Raw genomic sequence first — 18,431 nt, forward strand, 5'->3', positions numbered from 1 at the left:
GGATTGAGACCCGGGGGGGATTTAAGCATCACTTGCAGCCCTTGGTTCTTTTGTTGTTCATTTTCTTTGAGAAATCCAGGTGCTGTGGTTGCAGTAGGATGTGTCCAGGCCAGGGCTTATCTTTGTACAGTATTTCCCCTGTCTCTGTTTTTATATTGCCATTGGCCCTATTCTTTTGTGTTTTCGTTTTTTTTTCCCGCCTCCACCTTTGCTGTTACTGAAGGCACAAGGTGTCTCAGACCCTATCGTCTCAAATAATAGTAATGTCTTTTCCTTCACTTATCATGAGTAGTTCTTCTTCTTTCCATAGCTTTAACGTGTCCTGTTCAATCCCTTTTGTGTTGTGTCTTTGAAGCTAACATTCCCTCACTTTATTAGTCTCTACCGCTTCTGCTGGGAGGCTGTTCCATTTCTCTACCACTCTCGGAGTAAAGCTTCTTTACATTACATTTGAGCCTCTAACTCACTAGTTTCAGATTATGACCTTGTTTAACCATTTCTCCTTTTTTGAAACAATCATCCCTCCTGTGATTTGTTAAATGAATTTCAGGTATTTTCTCCAAGCTTATGCATATTGAGATTCCCTAGCCTCCTGATTGGTGGGTGGTGTCACCTGACCGGGGCCGACCAATCAGGGAGAGGGGATCCTGTGCCGGCTGCTGATTGGTTGCTGGAGTCAGCTGACTAGGCTCAGCCAATCAGGGGCTGCCCCTCAGCCCTAGCCTCCTGATTGGTGGGTGGGTCACCTGACCGGGGCCGACCAATCAGGGAGAGGGGAACCTGTGCCGGCTGCTGATTGGTTGCTGGAGTCAGCCAATCAGGGGCTGCCCCTCAGCCCTAGCCTCCTGATTGGTGCATTATGTCACAACGAGAGGTATCATATTTGATCATTATTTATTAATTATTAAATTGTTAAAGGAATCATTAATAATGAGACTTTCTTTTTTTTGCCGCTTGAATTTATGTGCACCAAGGTAACCGCAGCACTTTTCGCCGACATTACTGGCGCGGGAACAAGGTGGCAGCGGCCGGATTTGAACTCACGAGCAGCGGGATGGAAGGCCAACACCTTAACCACAGCTCCAAGTCAGAGATACTGGAAGGCGCCTCTCTCTGTAGCCTTTTGGTTTAGGTGTTAGTTTAGGTGATTCGTGAGGTTCTTGGTTCAATTCCCTAAGGCTTATTTTTGACGTGGATCACCACATAGACCAAAATTTAAGCCATCTTGTCTCGGCCCCTAAAAGCCACCATTCTTTAGTTGATTTAATGTGTTTGTTTGGAAGTCAGGCCAGCTACAGGACTGTAAAAAACTAAAGGATTGTTTTTCTCTGCACCCCCCATGTCCAGTGTCTGTAGCCTAATGGGTAAGGTGTTGGACTTGTTGTCTTGACGTTCTGAGTTCGATTCCACTAGGATCTAACTTTGTCCGTTGTGGGTTTTTTTTGTTTTTAATGACGCACATAGACCAAAACATAAGCCATCTTGTGTTCCGTCTCTCCCATGTGGCTATGTAGCGTAATGGTTAAGGAGCTAAGCTAGAGTGCTTAAGGTTGTGGGTTCGATTCCCTTGTGGTCTATCTTGAATTCTCTTTCAGTTCTCCTCTACATTGTGCTGTTTTTGTTGGTTGGTGAGGGAGAAAAAAGCCATTAGCAACCAGGTAGACCAAAACACAAGCCACCCAGTTCATGCATTTAAATTGAATGATTTAGTCAAAGGGATTTGGGTCACTCTGTTAGCATTAGCCATTTTCCCCACATTTGGATATTTTTATCATCATTCACAGGCCATACAAAATCATCTTAAAAATTACCCCTGCATTGTATATTTATCCCACCATACATCCCCACATTGTGATTGGCTGAACCTGGTCAAGTGACTCCACCAGCCAACCAGGCATTGGGATTGAGACCCGGGGGGGATTTAAGCATCACTTGCAGCCCTTGGTTCTTTTGTTGTTCATTTTCTTTGAGAAATCCAGGTGCTGTGGTTGCAGTAGGATGTGTCCAGGCCAGGGCTTATCTTTGTACAGTATTTCCCCTGTCTCTGTTTTTATATTGCCATTGGCCCTATTCTTTTGTGTTTTAGTTTTTTTTTTCCCGCCTCCACCTTTGCTGTTACTGAAGGCACAAGGTGTCTCAGACCCTATCGTCTCAAATAATAGTAATGTCTTTTCCTTCACTTATCATGAGTAGTTCTTCTTCTTTCCATAGCTTTAACGTGTCCTGTTCAATCCCTTTTGTGTTGTGTCTTTGAAGCTAACATTCCCTCACTTTATTAGTCTCTACCGCTTCTGCTGGGAGGCTGTTCCATTTCTCTACCACTCTCGGAGTAAAGCTTCTTTACATTACATTTGAGCCTCTAACTCACTAGTTTCAGATTATGACCTTGTTTAACCATTTCTCCTTTTTTGAAACAATCATCCCTCCTGTGATTTGTTAAATGAATTTCAGGTATTTTCTCCAAGCTTATGCATATTGAGATTCCCTAGCCTCCTGATTGGTGGGTGGTGTCACCTGACCAGGGCCGACCAATCAGGGAGAGGGGAACCTGTGCCGGCTGCTGATTGGTTGCTGGAGTCAGCTGACTAGGCTCAGCCAATCAGGGGCTGCCCCTCAGCCCTAGCCTCCTGATTGGTGGGTGGTGTCACCTGACCAGGGCCGACCAATCAGGGAGAGGGGAACCTGTGCCGGCTGCTGATTGGTTGCTGGAGTCAGCTGACTAGGCTCAGCCAATCAGGGGCTGCCCCTCAGCCCTAGCCTCCTGATTGGTGGGTGGTGTCACCTGACCAGGGCCGACCAATCAGGGAGAGGGGAACCTGTGCCGGCTGCTGATTGGTTGCTGGAGTCAGCTGACTAGGCTCAGCCAATCAGGGGCTGCCCCTCAGCCCTAGCCTCCTGATTGGTGGGTGGTGTCACCTGACCAGGGCCGACCAATCAGGGAGAGGGGAACCTGTGCCGGCTGCTGATTGGTTGCTGGAGTCAGCTGACTAGGCTCAGCCAATCAGGGGCTGCCCCTCAGCCCTAGCCTCCTGATTGGTGGGTGGTGTCACCTGACCAGGGCCGACCAATCAGGGAGAGGGGAACCTGTGCCGGCTGCTGATTGGTTGCTGGAGTCAGCTGACTAGGCTCAGCCAATCAGGGGCTGCCCCTCAGCCCTAGCCTCCTGATTGGTGGGTGGGTCACCTGACCAGGGCCGACCAATCAGGGAGAGGGGAACCTGTGCCGGCTGCTGATTGGTTGCTGGAGTCAGCCAATCAGGGGCTGCCCCTCAGCCCTAGCCTCCTGATTGGTGCATTATGTCACAACGAGAGGTATCATATTTGATCATTATTTATTAATTATTAAATTGTTAAAGGAATCATTAATAATGAGACTTTCTTTTTTTTGCCGCTTGAATTTATGTGCACCAAGGTAACCGCAGCACTTTTCGCCGACATTACTGGCGCGGGAACAAGGTGGCAGCGGCCGGGTTTGAACTCACGAGCAGCGGGATGGAAGGCCAACACCTTAACCACAGCTCCAAGTCAGAGATACTGGAAGGCGCCTCTCTCTGTAGCCTTTTGGTTTAGGTGTTAGTTTAGGTGATTCGTGAGGTTCTTTGTTCAATTCCCTAAGGCTTATTTTTGACGTGGATCACCACATAGACCAAAATTTAAGCCATCTTGTCTCGGCCCCTAAAAGCCACCATTCTTTAGTTGATTTAATGTGTTTGTTTGGAAGTCAGGCCAGCTAAAGGACTGTAAAACACTAAAGGATTGTTTTTCTCTGCACCCCCCATGTCCAGTGTCTGTAGCCTAATGGGTAAGGTGTTGGACTTGTTGTCTTGAGGTTCTGAGTTCGATTCCACTAGGATCTAACTTTGTCCGTTGCGGGTTTTTTTTGTTTTTAATGACGCACATAGACCAAAACATAAGCCATCTTGTGTTCCATCTTTTCTATGTGGCTATGTAGCGTAATGGTTAAGGAGCTAAGCTAGAGTGCTTAAGGTTGTGGGTTCGATTCCCTTGTGGTCTATCTTGAATTCTCTTTCAGTTCTCCTCTACATTGTGCTGTTTTTGTTGGTTGGTGAGGGAGAAAAAAGCCATTAGCAACCAGGTAGACCAAAACACAAGCCACCCAGTTCATGCATTTAAATTGAATTATTTAGTCAAAGGGATTTGGGTCACTCTGTTAGCATTAGCCATTTTCCCCACATTTGGATATTTTTATTATCATTCACAGGCCATACAAAATCATCTTAAAAATTACCCCTGCATTGTATATTTATCCCACCATACATCCCCACATTGTGAATGGCTGAACCTGGTCAAGTGACTCCACCAGCCAACCAGGCATTGGGATTGAGACCCGGGGGGGATTTAAGCATCACTTGCAGCCCTTGGTTCTTTTGTTGTTCATTTTCTTTGAGAAATCCAGGTGCTGTGGTTGCAGTAGGATGTGTCCAGGCCAGGGCTTATCTTTGTACAGTATTTCCCCTGTCTCTGTTTTTATATTGCCATTGGCCCTATTCTTTTGTGTTTTCGTTTTTTTTTCCCGCCTCCACCTTTGCTGTTACTGAAGGCACAAGGTGTCTCAGACCCTATCGTCTCAAATAATAGTAATGTCTTTTCCTTCACTTATCATGAGTAGTTCTTCTTCTTTCCATAGCTTTAACGTGTCCTGTTCAATCCCTTTTGTGTTGTGTCTTTGAAGCTAACATTCCCTCACTTTATTAGTCTCTACCGCTTCTGCTGGGAGGCTGTTCCATTTCTCTACCACTCTCGGAGTAAAGCTTCTTTACATTACATTTGAGCCTCTAACTCACTAGTTTCAGATTATGACCTTGTTTAACCATTTCTCCTTTTTTGAAACAATCATCCCTCCTGTGATTTGTTAAATGAATTTCAGGTATTTTCTCCAAGCTTATGCATATTGAGATTCCCTAGCCTCCTGATTGGTGGGTGGTGTCACCTGACCAGGGCCGACCAATCAGGGAGAGGGGAACCTGTGCCGGCTGCTGATTGGTTGCTGGAGTCAGCTGACTAGGCTCAGCCAATCAGGGGCTGCCCCTCAGCCCTAGCCTCCTGATTGGTGGGTGGTGTCACCTGACCAGGGCCGACCAATCAGGGAGAGGGGAACCTGTGCCGGCTGCTGATTGGTTGCTGGAGTCAGCTGACTAGGCTCAGCCAATCAGGGGCTGCCCCTCAGCCCTAGCCTCCTGATTGGTGGGTGGTGTCACCTGACCAGGGCCGACCAATCAGGGAGAGGGGAACCTGTGCCGGCTGCTGATTGGTTGCTGGAGTCAGCTGACTAGGCTCAGCCAATCAGGGGCTGCCCCTCAGCCCTAGCCTCCTGATTGGTGGGTGGTGTCACCTGACCAGGGCCGACCAATCAGGGAGAGGGGAACCTGTGCCGGCTGCTGATTGGTTGCTGGAGTCAGCTGACTAGGCTCAGCCAATCAGGGGCTGCCCCTCAGCCCTAGCCTCCTGATTGGTGGGTATTGTCACCTGACCGGGGCCGACCAATCAGGGAGAGGGGAACCTGTGCCGGCTGCTGATTGGTTGCTGGAGTCAGCTGACTAGGCTCAGCCAATCAGGGGCTGCCCCTCAGCCCTAGCCTCCTGATTGGTGGGTGGTGTCACCTGACCAGGGCCGACCAATCAGGGAGAGGGGAACCTGTGCCGGTTGCTGATTGGTTGCTGGAGTCAGCTGACTAGGCTCAGCCAATCAGGGGCTGCCCCTCAGCCCTAGCCTCCTGATTGGTGGGTGGTGTCACCTGACCGGGGCCGACCAATCAGGGAGAGGGGATCCTGTGCCGGCTGCTGATTGGTTGCTGGAGTCAGCTGACTAGGCTCAGCCAATCAGGGGCTGCCCCTCAGCCCTAGCCTCCTGATTGGTGGGTGGGTCACCTGACCGGGGCCGACCAATCAGGGAGAGGGGAACCTGTGCCGGCTGCTGATTGGTTGCTGGAGTCAGCCAATCAGGGGCTGCCCCTCAGCCCTAGCCTCCTGATTGGTGCATTATGTCACAACGAGAGGTATCATATTTGATCATTATTTATTAATTATTAAATTGTTAAAGGAATCATTAATAATGAGACTTTCTTTTTTTTGCCGCTTGAATTTATGTGCACCAAGGTAACCGCAGCACTTTTCGCCGACATTACTGGCGCGGGAACAAGGTGGCAGCGGCCGGATTTGAACTCACGAGCAGCGGGATGGAAGGCCAACACCTTAACCACAGCTCCAAGTCAGAGATACTGGAAGGCGCCTCTCTCTGTAGCCTTTTGGTTTAGGTGTTAGTTTAGGTGATTCGTGAGGTTCTTGGTTCAATTCCCTAAGGCTTATTTTTGACGTGGATCACCACATAGACCAAAATTTAAGCCATCTTGTCTCGGCCCCTAAAAGCCACCATTCTTTAGTTGATTTAATGTGTTTGTTTGGAAGTCAGGCCAGCTACAGGACTGTAAAAAACTAAAGGATTGTTTTTCTCTGCACCCCCCATGTCCAGTGTCTGTAGCCTAATGGGTAAGGTGTTGGACTTGAGGTTCTGAGTTCGATTCCACTAGGATCTAACTTTGTCCGTTGCGGGTTTTTTTTGTTTTTAATGACGCACATAGACCAAAACATAAGCCATCTTGTGTTCCGTCTCTCCCATGTGGCTATGTAGCGTAATGGTTAAGGAGCTAAGCTAGAGTGCTTAAGGTTGTGGGTTCGATTCCCTTGTGGTCTATCTTGAATTCTCTTTCAGTTCTCCTCTACATTGTGCAGTTTTTGTTGGTTGGTGAGGGAGAAAAAAGCCATTAGCAACCAGGTAGACCAAAACACAAGCCACCCAGTTCATGCATTTAAATTGAATGATTTAGTCAAAGGGATTTGGGTCACTCTGTTAGCATTAGCCATTTTCCCCACATTTGGATATTTTTATCATCATTCACAGGCCATACAAAATCATCTTAAAAATTACCCCTGCATTGTATATTTATCCCACCATACATCCCCACATTGTGATTGGCTGAACCTGGTCAAGTGACTCCACCAGCCAACCAGGCATTGGGATTGAGACCCGGGGGGGATTTAAGCATCACTTGCAGCCCTTGGTTCTTTTGTTGTTCATTTTCTTTGAGAAATCCAGGTGCTGTGGTTGCAGTAGGATGTGTCCAGGCCAGGGCTTATCTTTGTACAGTATTTCCCCTGTCTCTGTTTTTATATTGCCATTGGCCCTATTCTTTTGTGTTTTAGTTTTTTTTTTCCCGCCTCCACCTTTGCTGTTACTGAAGGCACAAGGTGTCTCAGACCCTATCGTCTCAAATAATAGTAATGTCTTTTCCTTCACTTATCATGAGTAGTTCTTCTTCTTTCCATAGCTTTAACGTGTCCTGTTCAATCCCTTTTGTGTTGTGTCTTTGAAGCTAACATTCCCTCACTTTATTAGTCTCTACCGCTTCTGCTGGGAGGCTGTTCCATTTCTCTACCACTCTCGGAGTAAAGCTTCTTTACATTACATTTGAGCCTCTAACTCACTAGTTTCAGATTATGACCTTGTTTAACCATTTCTCCTTTTTTGAAACAATCATCCCTCCTGTGATTTGTTAAATGAATTTCAGGTATTTTCTCCAAGCTTATGCATATTGAGATTCCCTAGCCTCCTGATTGGTGGGTGGTGTCACCTGACCAGGGCTGACCAATCAGGGAGAGGGGAACCTGTGCCGGCTGCTGATTGGTTGCTGGAGTCAGCTGACTAGGCTCAGCCAATCAGGGGCTGCCCCTCAGCCCTAGCCTCCTGATTGGTGGGTGGTGTCACCTGACCAGGGCCGACCAATCAGGGAGAGGGGAACCTGTGCCGGCTGCTGATTGGTTGCTGGAGTCAGCTGACTAGGCTCAGCCAATCAGGGGCTGCCCCTCAGCCCTAGCCTCCTGATTGGTGGGTGGTGTCACCTGACCAGGGCCGACCAATCAGGGAGAGGGGAACCTGTGCCGGCTGCTGATTGGTTGCTGGAGTCAGCTGACTAGGCTCAGCCAATCAGGGGCTGCCCCTCAGCCCTAGCCTCCTGATTGGTGTCACCTGACCAGGGCCGACCAATCAGGGAGAGGGGAACCTGTGCCGGCTGCTGATTGGTTGCTGGAGTCAGCTGACTAGGCTCAGCCAATCAGGGGCTGCCCCTCAGCCCTAGCCTCCTGATTGGTGGGTGGTGTCACCTGACCAGGGCCGACCAATCAGGGAGAGGGGAACCTGTGCCGGCTGCTGATTGGTTGCTGGAGTCAGCTGACTAGGCTCAGCCAATCAGGGGCTGCCCCTCAGCCCTAGCCTCCTGATTGGTGGGTGGTGTCACCTGACCAGGGCCGACCAATCAGGGAGAGGGGAACCTGTGCCAGCTGCTGATTGGTTGCTGGAGTCAGCTGACTAGGCTCAGCCAATCAGGGGCTGCCCCTCAGCCCTAGCCTCCTGATTGGTGGGTGGTGTCACCTGACCAGGGCCGACCAATCAGGGAGAGGGGAACCTGTGCCGGCTGCTGATTGGTTGCTGGAGTCAGCTGACTAGGCTCAGCCAATCAGGGGCTGCCCCTCAGCCCTAGCCTCCTGATTGGTGGGTGGTGTCACCTGACCAGGGCCGACCAATCAGGGAGAGGGGAACCTGTGCCGGCTGCTGATTGGTTGCTGGAGTCAGCTGACTAGGCTCAGCCAATCAGGGGCTGCCCCTCAGCCCTAGCCTCCTGATTGGTGGGTATTGTCACCTGACCAGGGCCGACCAATCAGGGAGAGGGGAACCTGTGCCGGCTGCTGATTGGTTGCTGGAGTCAGCCAATCAGGGGCTGCCCCTCAGCCCTAGCCTCCTGATTGGTGGGTGGTGTCACCTGACCAGGGCCGACCAATCAGGGAGAGGGGAACCTGTGCCGGCTGCTGATTGGTTGCTGGAGTCAGCTGACTAGGCTCAGCCAATCAGGGGCTGCCCCTCAGCCCTAGCCTCCTGATTGGTGGGTATTGTCACCTGACCAGGGCCGACCAATCAGGGAGACATTTTTTCACCACTTTTCGCCGACATTACTGGCGCGGGAACAAGGTGGCAGCGGCCGGATTTGAACTCACGAGCAGCGGGATGGAAGGTCAACACCTTAACCACAGCTCCAAGTCAGAGATACTGGAAGGCGCCTCTCTCTGTAGCCTTTTGGTTTAGGTGTTAGTTTAGGTGATTCGTGAGGTTCTTGGTTCAATTCCCTAAGGCTTATTTTTGACGTGGATCACCACATAGACCAAAATTTAAGCCATCTTGTCTCGGCCCCTAAAAGCCACCATTCTTTAGTTGATTTAATGTGTTTGTTTGGAAGTCAGGCCAGCTACAGGACTGTAAAACACTAAAGGATTGTTTTTCTCTGCACCCCCCCATGTCCAGTGTCTGTAGCCTAATGGGTAAGGTGTTGGACTTGTTGTCTTGAGGTTCTGAGTTCGATTCCACTAGGATCTAACTTTGTCCGTTGCGGGTTTTTTTTGTTTTTAATGACGCACATAGACCAAAACATAAGCCATCTTGTGTTCCGTCTTTACCATGTGGCTATGTAGCGTAATGGTTAAGGAGCTAAGCTAGAGTGCTTAAGGTTGTGGGTTCGATTCCCTTGTGGTCTATCTTGAATTCTCTTTCAGTTCTCCTCTACATTGTGCTGTTTTTGTTGGTTGGTGAGGGAGAAAAAAGCCATTAGCAACCAGGTAGACCAAAACACAAGCCACCCAGTTCATGCATTTAAATAGAATTATTTAGTCAAAGGGATTTGGGTCACTCTGTTAGCATTAGCCATTTTCCCCACATTTGGATATTTTTATCATCATTCACAGGCCATACAAAATCATCTTAAAAATTACCCCTGCATTGTATATTTATCCCACCATACATCCCCACATTGTGAATGGCTGAACCTGGTCAAGTGACTCCACCAGCCAACCAGGCATTGGGATTGAGACCCGGGGGGGATTTAAGCATCACTTGCAGCCCTTGGTTCTTTTGTTGTTCATTTTCTTTGAGAAATCCAGGTGCTGTGGTTGCAGTAGGATGTGTCCAGGCCAGGGCTTATCTTTGTACAGTATTTCCCCTGTCTCTGTTTTTATATTGCCATTGGCCCTATTCTTTTGTGTTTTCGTTTTTTTTTCCCGCCTCCACCTTTGCTGTTACTGAAGGCACAAGGTGTCTCAGACCCTATCGTCTCAAATAATAGTAATGTCTTTTCCTTCACTTATCATGAGTAGTTCTTCTTCTTTCCATAGCTTTAACGTGTCCTGTTCAATCCCTTTTGTGTTGTGTCTTTGAAGCTAACATTCCCTCACTTTATTAGTCTCTACCGCTTCTGCTGGGAGGCTGTTCCATTTCTCTACCACTCTCGGAGTAAAGCTTCTTTACATTACATTTGAGCCTCTAACTCACTAGTTTCAGATTATGACCTTGTTTAACCATTTCTCCTTTTTTGAAACAATCATCCCTCCTGTGATTTGTTAAATGAATTTCAGGTATTTTCTCCAAGCTTATGCATATTGAGATTCCCTAGCCTCCTGATTGGTGGGTGGTGTCACCTGACCAGGGCCGACCAATCAGGGAGAGGGGAACCTGTGCCGGCTGCTGATTGGTTGCTGGAGTCAGCTGACTAGGCTCAGCCAATCAGGGGCTGCCCCTCAGCCCTAGCCTCCTGATTGGTGGGTGGTGTCACCTGACCAGGGCCGACCAATCAGGGAGAGGGGAACCTGTGCCGGCTGCTGATTGGTTGCTGGAGTCAGCTGACTAGGCTCAGCCAATCAGGGGCTGCCCCTCAGCCCTAGCCTCCTGATTGGTGGGTGGTGTCACCTGACCAGGGCCGACCAATCAGGGAGAGGTGAACCTGTGCCGGCTGCTGATTGGTTGCTGGAGTCAGCTGACTAGGCTCAGCCAATCAGGGGCTGCCCCTCAGCCCTAGCCTCCTGATTGGTGGGTGGTGTCACCTGACCAGGGCCGACCAATCAGGGAGAGGGGAACCTGTGCCGGCTGCTGATTGGTTGCTGGAGTCAGCTGACTAGGCTCAGCCAATCAGGGGCTGCCCCTCAGCCCTAGCCTCCTGATTGGTGGGTGGTGTCACCTGACCAGGGCCGACCAATCAGGGAGAGGGGAACCTGTGCCGGCTGCTGATTGGTTGCTGGAGTCAGCTGACTAGGCTCAGCCAATCAGGGGCTGCCCCTCAGCCCTAGCCTCCTGATTGGTGGGTGGTGTCACCTGACCAGGGCCGACCAATCAGGGAGAGGGGAACCTGTGCCGGCTGCTGATTGGTTGCTGGAGTCAGCTGACTAGGCTCAGCCACTCAGGGGCTGCCCCTCAGCCCTAGCCTCCTGATTGGTGGGTGGTGTCACCTGACCAGGGCCGACCAATCAGGGAGAGGGGAACCTGTGCCGGCTGCTGATTGGTTGCTGGAGTCAGCTGACTAGGCTCAGCCAATCAGGGGCTGCCCCTCAGCCCTAGCCTCCTGATTGGTGGGTTTTGTCACCTGACCAGGGCCGACCAATCAGGGAGAGGGGAACCTGTGCCGGCTGCTGATTGGTTGCTGGAGTCAGCTGACTAGGCTCAGCCAATCAGGGGCTGCCCCTCAGCCCTAGCCTCCTGATTGGTGGGTGGTGTCACCTGACCAGGGCCGACCAATCAGGGAGAGGGGAACCTGTGCCGGCTGCTGATTGGTTGCTGGAGTCAGCTGACTAGGCTCAGCCAATCAGGGGCTGCCCCTCAGCCCTAGCCTCCTGATTGGTGGGTGGTGTCACCTGACCGGGGCCGACCAATCAGGGAGAGGGGATCCTGTGCCGGCTGCTGATTGGTTGCTGGAGTCAGCTGACTAGGCTCAGCCAATCAGGGGCTGCCCCTCAGCCCTAGCCTCCTGATTGGTGGGTGGGTCACCTGACCAGGGCCGACCAATCAGGGAGAGGGGAACCTGTGCCGGCTGCTGATTGGTTGCTGGAGTCAGCCAATCAGGGGCTGCCCCTCAGCCCTAGCCTCCTGATTGGTGCATTATGTCACAACGAGAGGTATCATATTTGATCATTATTTATTAATTATTAAATTGTTAAAGGAATCATTAATAATGAGACTTTCTTTTTTTTGCCGCTTGAATTTATGTGCACCAAGGTAACCGCAGCACTTTTCGCCGACATTACTGGCGCGGGAACAAGGTGGCAGCGGCCGGATTTGAACTCACGAGCAGCGGGATGGAAGGCCAACACCTTAACCACAGCTCCAAGTCAGAGATACTGGAAGGCGCCTCTCTCTGTAGCCTTTTGGTTTAGGTGTTAGTTTAGGTGATTCGTGAGGTTCTTGGTTCAATTCCCTAAGGCTTATTTTTGACGTGGATCACCACATAGACCAAAATTTAAGCCATCTTGTCTCGGCCCCTAAAAGCCACCATTCTTTAGTTGATTTAATGTGTTTGTTTGGAAGTCAGGCCAGCTAAAGGACTGTAAAAAACTAAAGGATTGTTTTTCTCTGCACCCCCCCATGTCCAGTGTCTGTAGCCTAATGGGTAAGGTGTTGGACTTGTTGTCTTGAGGTTCTGAGTTCGATTCCACTAGGATCTAACTTTGTCCGTTGTGGGTTTTTTTTGTTTTTAATGACGCACATAGACCAAAACATAAGCCATCTTGTGTTCCGTCTCTCCCATGTGGCTATGTAGCGTAATGGTTAAGGAGCTAAGCTAGAGTGCTTAAGGTTGTGGGTTCGATTCCCTTGTGGTCTATCTTGAATTCTCTTTCAGTTCTCCTCTACATTGTGCTGTTTTTGTTGGTTGGTGAGGGAGAAAAAAGCCATTAGCAACCAGGTAGACCAAAACACAAGCCACCCAGTTCATGCATTTAAATTGAATGATTTAGTCAAAGGGATTTGGGTCACTCTGTTAGCATTAGCCATTTTCCCCACATTTGGATATTTTTATCATCATTCACAGGCCATACAAAATCATCTTAAAAATTACCCCTGCATTGTATATTTATCCCACCATACATCCCCACATTGTGATTGGCTGAACCTGGTCAAGTGACTCCACCAGCCAACCAGGCATTGGGATTGAGACCCGGGGGGGATTTAAGCATCACTTGCAGCCCTTGGTTCTTTTGTTGTTCATTTTCTTTGAGAAATCCAGGTGCTGTGGTTGCAGTAGGATGTGTCCAGGCCAGGGCTTATCTTTGTACAGTATTTCCCCTGTCTCTGTTTTTATATTGCCATTGGCCCTATTCTTTTGTGTTTTAGTTTTTTTTTTCCCGCCTCCACCTTTGCTGTTACTGAAGGCACAAGGTGTCTCAGACCCTATCGTCTCAAATAATAGTAATGTCTTTTCCTTCACTTATCATGAGTAGTTCTTCTTCTTTCCATAGCTTTAACGTGTCCTGTTCAATCCCTTTTGTGTTGTGTCTTTGAAGCTAACATTCCCTCACTTTATTAGTCTCTACCGCTTCTGCTGGGAGGCTGTTCCATTTCTCTACCACTCTCGGAGTAAAGCTTCTTTACATTACATTTGAGCCTCTAACTCACTAGTTTCAGATTATGACCTTGTTTAACCATTTCTCCTTTTTTGAAACAATCATCCCTCCTGTGATTTGTTAAATGAATTTCAGGTATTTTCTCCAAGCTTATGCATATTGAGATTCCCTAGCCTCCTGATTGGTGGGTGGTGTCACCTGACCAGGGCCGACCAATCAGGGAGAGGGGAACCTGTGCCGGCTGCTGATTGGTTGCTGGAGTCAGCTGACTAGGCTCAGCCAATCAGGGGCTGCCCCTCAGCCCTAGCCTCCTGATTGGTGGGTGGTGTCACCTGACCAGGGCCGACCAATCAGGGAGAGGGGAACCTGTGCCGGCTGCTGATTGGTTGCTGGAGTCAGCTGACTAGGCTCAGCCAATCAGGGGCTGCCCCTCAGCCCTAGCCTCCTGATTGGTGGGTGGTGTCACCTGACCAGGGCCGACCAATCAGGGAGAGGGGAACCTGTGCCGGCTGCTGATTGGTTGCTGGAGTCAGCTGACTAGGCTCAGCCAATCAGGGGCTGCCCCTCAGCCCTAGCCTCCTGATTGGTGGGTGGTGTCACCTGACCAGGGCCGACCAATCAGGGAGAGGGGAACCTGTGCCGGCTGCTGATTGGTTGCTGGAGTCAGCTGACTAGGCTCAGCCAATCAGGGGCTGCCCCTCAGCCCTAGCCTCCTGATTGGTGGGTGGTGTCACCTGACCAGGGCCGACCAATCAGGGAGAGGGGAACCTGTGCCGGCTGCTGATTGGTTGCTGGAGTCAGCTGACTAGGCTCAGCCAATCAGGGGCTGCCCCTCAGCCCTAAGCCTCCTGATCGGTGGGTGGTGTCACCTAACCAGGGCCGACCAATCAGGGAGAGGGGAACCTGTGCCGGCTGATTGGTTGCTGGAGTCAGCTGACTAGGCTCAGCCAATCAGGGGCTGCCCCTCAGCCCTAGCCTCCTGATTGGTGGGTGGTGTCACCTGACCGGGGCCGACCAATCAGGGAGAGGGGATCCTGTGCCGGCTGCTGATTGGTTGCTGGAGTCAGCTGACTAGGCTCAGCCAATCAGGGGCTGCCCCTCAGCCCTAGCCTCCTGATTGGTGGGTGGGTCACCTGACCAGGGCCGACCAATCAGGGAGAGGGGAACCTGTGCCGGCTGCTGATTGGTTGCTGGAGTCAGCCAATCAGGGGCTGCCCCTCAGCCCTAGCCTCCTGATTGGTGCATTATGTCACAACGAGAGGTATCATATTTGATCATTATTTATTAATTATTAAATTGTTAAAGGAATCATTAATAATGAGACTTTCTTTTTTTTGCCGCTTGAATTTATGTGCACCAAGGTAACCCGCCTTTTCCCGCCTCCACCTTTGCTGTTACTGAAGGCACAAGGTGTCTCAGACCCTATCGTCTCAAATAATAGTAATGTCTTTTCCTTCACTTATCATGAGTAGTTCTTCTTCTTTCCATAGCTTTAACGTGTCCTGTTCAATCCCTTTTGTGTTGTGTCTTTGAAGCTAACATTCCCTCACTTTATTAGTCTCTACCGCTTCTGCTGGGAGGCTGTTCCATTTCTCTACCACTCTCGGAGTAAAGCTTCTTTACATTACATTTGAGCCTCTAACTCACTAGTTTCAGATTATGACCTTGTTTAACCATTTCTCCTTTTTTGAAACAATCATCCCTCCTGTGATTTGTTAAATGAATTTCAGGTATTTTCTCCAAGCTTATGCATATTGAGATTCCCTAGTCTTTCCTGATCCTGAGCCTGCATTATTCTTATCTACAATGGTAAGTTGAACATTTCCTTTCACTGTAACTCATCTAGTGCTCATAGTTTCCTCAGAGAATGGTGTTGCTTCTTTACATGTAGAGATATATATAGTTTATTGGTTTTGAATTGCCTTTTCAGCGTTTCTCTTTTTTGTTTTCTTTACTTTACTTTTCTTTTCGCCGTTGTCTTTTCCTTTGTTTTTCATTGCCATTGCCTATCTCATTGTTTTTCTTCTATTACCCATATTCTGTGGTTTGCAGTTCACTTTTTACCTTTTTTTTGGCTTATAACTTTTTCTTGTTGAGGTTTTTGTTGTTGTTGCTAGAATATTGTTGCATCAGCATGAGTTAATATTCATTGTACATATTCCAGATAATGAAACATGTCACATAAGTTATACAATGTAATCAAAGTGCAGATTTGAAACATAAGAAAATCCAAAATGCCCGTAAGTGCCATGTTAGATCAAATTTGAACCATTGTATGGTTTATACACTTGGTCATCCTCTCCATCTGATAAATATGTGAGTGTCACCAACACTTCCCCAATAGTAGGTGGATCAGTCTGTTTCTGTTTCTTGCAATGATTACTTTATTACTTTAACAGATAAAAGTAGGGACCCCAGGAACCTGTGATATTTAATTTTTATATGCTGAGGGATGGCCACCAAAATGTGCAATTGTGGTGAAGAACCTTCTTGGTAACCTCTGAATAATTGACACATCTAAAGACTTTTGCTAAATGAATAAAACTCTACCCCAAATGTTTGGAGAATATTGCATGTTAAGCTCTGACACCCCCACTTCCTGATAAACCACAAAAATTTGGGGAACAAGAAATCTTTAAAACACACACACACACACACACATAAAAAAAACACAAAAATTATAACCAGAAATGAAACCATGTGAATATGGTGCTTGTGTTGACCAAGGAGAGCATGGGTACATATAATAATTAACAATGTTGCAATTGTGAATAACACATTTATATCATTTTATCCAACTTTTCTTGTAATTTTTGAAATTAGGCAAAGATTCCCATATGGAACAGATCTACCAGTTTGTCTATGCCTCGTTTAGCATTTTAATGTTTTATTATTATTATTAACTTCCCCTCTCTCAGTACTGTATGTCCCATTCTGCTCTCCCCTGCTTGCTTCTATTAAATTGAGAAGTCTCCCTCAACAGTTTGTTTCCACTCTGCTTTTAGTTCCCTGGCCGAATGTTCTTTCTCCCAATTTGTGGACTGTTGTACAAAAGCAAACATAGGGGTTTAATTTGAGTGAAATTGCAGCTCTGGGCAAGATAGTCCTGGCTATTTGTGGATTGTGGCTATAACAGACCACCTCAATATCAGAATATCCTTGACGTTGCTATACATTCTAATTGCCAAATTATTAATACGTTTCTGCTGCGTAAAGAGCTTGGCTGACCCTGTATAATGCATAGCTAAGTCAATGAGATGTCACTGCAAAATCCCTGACCTTTTAATTATGCACTATACAGGAGCAGCTCAGCCCTTCTAGCAAGAGGAACCTGTAAGTAGGGGCCGTATGGACGCTCCCGTCAACCCTCCTTCCAAAAAATACTCTCCAATTAAGGAAGCGATTGCTGGAGACTTTCTCCCGCCTGATGAGCGAAGACAGGCTTATCCTAGTCAAGCAGCAGCTGCCCCTCAGCCCTAGCCTCCTGATTGGTGGGTGGTGTCACCTGACCAGGGCCGACCAATCAGGGAGAGGGGAACCTGTGCCGGCTGCTGATTGGTTGCTGGAGTCAGCTGACTAGGCTCAGCCAATCAGGGGCTGCCCCTCAGCCCTAGCCTCCTGATTGGTGGGTGGTGTCACCTGACCAGGGCCGACCAATCAGGGAGAGGGGAACCTGTGCCGGCTGCTGATTGGTTGCTGGAGTCAGCTGACTAGGCTCAGCCAATCAGGGGCTGCCCCTCAGCCCTAGCCTCCTGATTGGTGGGTGGTGTCACCTGACCAGGGCCGACCAATCAGGGAGAGGGGAACCTGTGCCGGCTGCTGATTGGTTGCTGGAGTCAGCTGACTAGGCTCAGCCAATCAGGGGCTGCCCCTCAGCTCTAGCCTCCTGATTGGTGGGTGGTGCCACCTGACCAGGGCCGACCAATCAGGGAGAGGGGAACCTGTGCCGGCTGCTGATTGGTTGCTGGAGTCAGCTGACTAGGCTCAGCCAATCAGGGGCTGCCCCTCAGCTCTAGCCTCCTGATTGGTGGGTGGTGCCACCTGACCAGGGCCGACCAATCAGGGAGAGGGGAACCTGTGCCGGCTGCTGATTGGTTGCTGGAGTCAGCTGACTAGGCTCAGCCAATCAGGGGCTGCCCCTCAGCCCTAGCCTCCTGATTGGTGGGTGGTGTCACCTGACCAGGGCCGACCAATCAGGGAGAGGGGAACCTGTGCCGGCTGCTGATTGGTTGCTGGAGTCAGCTGACTAGGCTCAGCCAATCAGGGGCTGCCCCTCAGCTCTAGCCTCCTGATTGGTGGGTGGTGCCACCTGACCAGGGCCGACCAATCAGGGAGAGGGGAACCTGTGCCGGCTGCTGATTGGTTGCTGGAGTCAGCTGACTAGGCTCAGCCAATCAGGGGCTGCCCCTCAGCCCTAGCCTCCTGATTGGTGGGTGGTGTCACCTGACCAGGGCCGACCAATCAGGGAGAGGGGAACCTGTGCCGGCTGCTGATTGGTTGCTGGAGTCAGCTGACTAGGCTCAGCCAATCAGGGGCTGCCCCTCAGCCCTAGCCTCCTGATTGGTGGGTATTGTCACCTGACCAGGGCCGACCAATCAGGGAGAGGGGAACCTGTGCCGGCTGCTGATTGGTTGCTGGAGTCAGCTGACTAGGCTCAGCCAATCAGGGGCTGCCCCTCAGCCCTAGCCTCCTGATTGGTGGGTATTGTCACCTGACCAGGGCCGACCAATCAGGGAGAGGGGAACCTGTGCCGGCTCCTGATTGGTGTGTGGTGTCACCTGACCAGGGCCGACCAATCAGGGAGAGGGGAACCTGTGCCGGCTGCTGATTGGTTGCTGGAGTCAGCTGACTAGGCTCAGCCAATCAGGGGCTGCCCCTCAGCCCTAGCCTCCTGATTGGTGGGTGGTGTCACCTGACCGGGGCCGACCAATCAGGGAGAGGGGATCCTGTGCCGGCTGCTGATTGGCTGCTAGAGTCAGCTGACTAG

This window comes from Spea bombifrons, chromosome 5 (genome assembly GCF_027358695.1).
Source record: "Spea bombifrons isolate aSpeBom1 chromosome 5, aSpeBom1.2.pri, whole genome shotgun sequence".
Taxonomy (NCBI): Eukaryota; Metazoa; Chordata; class Amphibia; order Anura; family Pelobatidae; genus Spea; species Spea bombifrons.